General features: G+C 39.8%; 1 long non-coding RNA gene across 1 annotated transcript; it reads left to right on the top strand.

Moving 5' to 3' along the window:
* Nucleotides 1-1644: 1644 nt before the first annotated feature.
* On the top strand, nt 1645-4436 carry LOC141418833 (uncharacterized). Its single transcript, XR_012443470.1, has 3 exons — nt 1645-1918; nt 2367-2391; nt 2631-4436. It is a non-coding gene; the product is annotated as an uncharacterized lncRNA (long non-coding RNA).
* The last annotated feature ends 881 nt before the right edge of the window (nt 4437-5317 follow it).

The raw sequence follows: 5317 nt of genomic DNA on the forward strand, positions 1-5317 counted from the left end.
ATCTTATGAGTAACGGTCATTTTTAATTGGTAAAATATCAGCATTTTCATATCAAATCAAATCATTATGTTTTGACCTAGGATCAGTGACTTAACACAGGAGAATGTGTTTCCTGGCATCAGTTCTAGGTCCCCAATATAAGTTTGCTTTAAATGCTGTGTGAATCCTGTATCATAGATAAAAGCAGTAGCAGCATAGGCCAATCACTGCTTTGGTGCATGGAAAGTAAACGGTGTTTAAGTTGATGGATCTCAGAGTGGGCAGAATGAATATGGGACTGGGATTCTGTTTCTGAGTCGTAGTATATAGTGTAGGACTTTCTGTTGAGTAACCAATTCTTTTCATATAATGTGCAATTTAGGTAAAAATGCAAGGACCCAGCTTCTCATTTATTTCCTGCTTTTCTTTGTTGTCCTTCCTTTCCAAAGAGAATAATACTTTCCAAGCAGAAAGAAATTTTCATTTCAATTTGCCCAGGAATTTAAATGTAGTTTGTCATTCTCTCTGAAACCAACTAAAGCCTTCCTCTTCCTCCTGTATTTTCAGTACTAAGTATTTAATTACTTATTGTATCATAGTTTTTGTGAAGAACACAATGGAAATGAAATAGTTCCCAGTTTGACAGCTGACACAATAAGATGTGATTAACACACATGATACAAAGTAAAATCTGTGAAGAATAAAAAATTACTTTGTGAGGCTCTGTATGGTGGTTCATGCCTATAATCCCAGCTGCTTGAGAGGTGGAGATTGGGAGGATTGTGCTTCAAAGCCATCCCAGGCAAATAGTTAAGCAAAGTCCCATGTCATATTTTTTAAAACTTGGCATGGTGATCATGCCTGTAATCACTGTTACATAAGAAGACTAATCTGGGCAAAAAACTGGGGACCTATTTAAAAAATAACCAAAAGAACTGGGAGAGTGGCTTAAATTGGTAGAGTGCTTGCCTAGTAAGCATGAGGCTCTGAGTGGAAACTCCAGTACTACCACAAAAACCTAATATTTTGTATGTCTGACTGCATAGAATCAAATTATAAAACTTCATTAATTAAGGTAAAAATAACAGGCCTTCAAGGAAACAATTGCTTGTGTATCTCTTAGTATGTTTCTGAGTGTTTCTTCCTTCTGAAGAAAATGAATTTAAACTGTAACCTTATTGTCACTGGTGACAGTATTCTTTGTCAGGTCTCTTAGGTTCACTAGAGACACAGAAAACTTTGTGTCCTTCACCTCTGGGAATGAAGCCAGATCTAAAGGGCAACATCTTCAGAGAGAGTGGCACAAAAGTTTCTAGCTCTTCTGACCACAGGGAGACAAAGGGATGTGCACACACGCAATGGTGTGAGAAAAACAAACTCAGTAGAAATAACTGTCAGTAAACAGTTTTATTTTACTATTGTCTAATCTATATTTTATATTTAATGGCAAACTCATAGAGAAACATTGACTTGTAATTAATTGCAAATTCTTCCATAGCATGATATAATACAGTATCAGTATGATTGGATGCTTGTGTGCTGAAATGGTCTTGGGACTGTCCAGAAGACACCAGCAGTTTCATGAATTTCCAAATGTGGGAGTAGAGATGAAAGTCTTCCACTGAATTGGTGTGCATTTCATACCAAGTCAGATTGACTGTTCTGTGTTGCTCATGATTCCCTAGATGCAAGGCCAAGGCTCTATGTCTCATTTCTTTCCTGTTCTTCCCTTTCCCATCCTTCGTCCAGCCTAGAGGCTGTCCCAACAGCAGCTCAGGCCATTGTTTCTCACTTCCCACTTCTGAACATTCCAGCCTCATGTCCACAGTGAGAAATCTCCCTGAGTGATTCATACCCACAATTACCAACATACTAACCGTTACTCTGTTTTCTCCCAGATTCTCCATGTAAGGAGTTACAGGATCTGGAATTTGATGAAGTAAGATTGTGACTCTATTTTTAATCAAGTTTAACTGTGAAAATCTGACCATGTGCATTAAACTTTAAAAGACATAATTTCCATACTTGGGTGGGTGAGTGAGAATCTCTTTCCAACTGACTCTGACTGTCTAGGATATATTAGTCACCACATCCATCATAAACTATACGGTAGAAGCATTCCCTTAGCACCAGTATTCCTCCTTGAATTAAGGATTGTTTACTGGAAAAAGTAAACGCACTTGAGGGGTACACTCTGCAGGAAGAGTGCCTGTCTTTTCACTGGTTTCCTCTGTAGTATTTTTTTGGAGGGTGGGGGTGCGAGGTATGTAACCATTGACTGAACTACTGTTCCCTGTGTGGTTTACTGAGTCATGAGTAGAAAACCAATCTGTTTAAAGACTACAGCATGATCATATCCTCATAGTATTTTATTTCTATAATTGCAGATGTCCTGTGCAACTTGTGGAAGTGGTATGTATATGAAGTCACTCATTTGGTGAGGCAGTAGCTTACACGCTTTAATCTGGAGGACCATGATTCTGGGTTCTTCCTGGGAAAGAAGAAAATTATTTGTATAGAAGTATGGCCATGAGGCTCAATGAAAGTGTGTGAGCCAGAGGGAAGACAAAGTTGATCTTGTATGAGCCAGTGTGCCTTCACCTGGTTTGGGCATGAATGGGTGAGCCTCTCTTCTTTTTACTTTCCTCCAGATCACCACTCCACAAAGGAGATAGAATTGGAAAGTATCAGTGATGATGAAGTTCCAGGTAAGTAACAGCATTCCAGGTATAGTCCAGTGGGTAAAGTTCCCAGGAGCAGTAAGGTTATGCCTTCTGTTTGGAGGCTGAGGGAGGGAGAAAGGAATCAAATAGGAAAATGAATGAATTCTGTGTTCTTTTCATAGTTTAATGGCATTCTGGTAAGGACTGTTGTATCTGTCAATATAGTGTGCTTTGTTTCTTGCTCTGTTACATAAAGATCTTTTTCGCAACCCTTGTTCTTTCCTTCCTGTGCTACCGTTAAACCTCAAACCTTTGGTTGGAATTATGAGCACTTCTTGGCAATTGTGACAAAAAGTTTTTAAGTTGAATTAGCTCTTGGTCAGTGATAGAGCAAATATAGTGAGTCACAACTCTGGGAAGCACACACTTAAACCATAAGCCAAAGTTCTAGTGTGGGCCTGTAGAGGTAAGAGAAATAGATTTTCTTGTTCTGATCTTTCAGGACTTATAGCTGTGCCTTTGTGCTTCTCCCCTCACTAGTTATTCCTGCTTTGAGGTACACTACTATGGATGGATGGCAGAATATTTATCCTTGGATCACTGCACAAGCTCCAGAGTTCTGAGATGTGAAGGGAGAAGCGTGCATGACACTGAGCACATGTCCATTCTGAAGACCTCACCCCAATCACTAACTCTGGAGTGAGGGTTCTTCTTCTCTAGTCCTGTAATTTTTCACAATGTCAGGATTTCCTCTTCAAAGAAAGATAGTTCCTGTCATCTTTCTTTCAAAATTCAGCTTTAGTTAGATCAGCACACTATTTGGGTCCCCTGTGGCAGTTCCTGTGGCAGTTGCAACAACAAATTATTCTGTGTTTCCCTGTGTGTAATGCAGTGCCTTTCTTATGTACCATCATTTGAATTCAGATGGTATTGTGTGTTTCTGGTGTAAATATATGACAGGCACTAGGTTTGTGCTGTGCTCATGTTCCTTGATAGTTCAAATAGGCAGTCTCTTTGTTCTCAAGACCAAAAATCCAACCTCCATTTTTATTTGTCATTAGAAGTTCATTCATTCAGCCAATTAGTCCTGTTGCAGTTGGATTATAAGGGAAATGGGAATACCAACATGTGTCCAAATTCTCAGCCTATTCTTGACCTGTAGAACTGTGTAGCTGGTAACATGTGCTCCCCTGTCACTGTCTGTGTTCTTAAGCTTTCCATATGCCATGCAAAGCATTCAAAGGCCACCTGTGATTGTGTTTTTGTGGCCTTTTTGCAAACACATTCCTTTAATACTTGAAGTCCTCCCACAAAAGGAGCAAGGGTCTAATGAAGTCAACCTGCTATTGTGGAGGTTGCCTCTGCACATGAGGTATTGGCCACAGTTACTTCATGGGCTATGCAGGAAAGAGTCACATATATGTAGAGTATCTTGATGGGAAACCCTGTTTGTTATCAAACAGAGAATTTTCCTTCTCTTATGTTGTGCTTTTTTATGCAGACCAGCAACCACATCTTCAGCTGGTGTATTTTCTAGTCAGCAGACTCTAGCTATTTTATCTGCTTTATGATAGAAAGGTAGTTCAAAGTGTGCTTTTCATTCCCAAATGTCTTTCCACATTTCTACCCTCTGAGAAGCTGATGGTTTATGTTCAGTTTTAGAAGCCCTCTTACTTATCCATACAGTTAGTCCCTTGACAGCTCAGCTGTCTGTTTTTATATCAAGGCAACGTGTTTCATTTCCCAGTACCATCTATATTGGACTTAATTCATCACATTGACTACTCCATCTAGTTTTTATTTTTTTTTTTCATTTTTCTTTTATTATTCATATGTGCATACAAGGCTTGGTTTATTTCTCCCCCCTGCCCCCACCCCCTCCCTTACCACCCACTCCACCCCCTCCCGCTCCCCCCCTCAATACCCAGCAGAAACTATTTTGCCCTTATCTCTAATTTTGTTGTAGAGAGAGTATAAGCAATAATAGGAAGGAACAAGGGGTTTTGCTGGTTGAGATAAGGAAAGCTATACAGGGCATTGACTCACATTGATTTCCTGTGCGTGGGTGTTACCTTCTAGGTTAATTCTTTTTAATCTAACCTTTTCTCTAGTTCCTGGTCTCCTTTTCCTATTGGCCTCAGTTGCTTTAAGGTATCTGCTTTAGTTTCTCTGCATTAAGGGCAACAAATGCTAGCTAGTTTTTTAGGTGTCTTACCTATCCTCACCCCTCCCTTGTGTGCTCTCGCTTTTATCATGTGCTCCATCTAGTTTTTAAATCCAGCCAGGAAGTGGCAGTAGCAGATTTCATGGCCATTGTTGTCAAGGTTAGAGGGTTGCCTCTGGCACAACCATTGGTATACCAGGTGAGTTTTGATGTCTTTCCCTCCCCTTTCCTTATACTGGGTAGAGATAAGTGCTAAAATTTTATCTAGTATCTTCTGTTCTTCTTTGGTGCATGTGACTGGTCTTAGATTGTCCTGTAACCCTGCACTTAAAAGGCTAGAAGGTAATGCACTTCATTGCTGCAAATATGCATGCCATCTGTCCACAATGGGTGTTTGTGATGATCCTGAATGTGGAGTCTTAAAAGCATCCCACAACCAGACTGCAATGGGAATATGTAGGTACACTGTAATGGGAGTAGTCTGAGCAATAATCTGTATTTACAATATCAA

The sequence above is a fragment of the Castor canadensis genome, chromosome 18 (genome assembly GCF_047511655.1).
Source record: "Castor canadensis chromosome 18, mCasCan1.hap1v2, whole genome shotgun sequence".
NCBI lineage: Eukaryota > Metazoa > Chordata > Mammalia > Rodentia > Castoridae > Castor > Castor canadensis.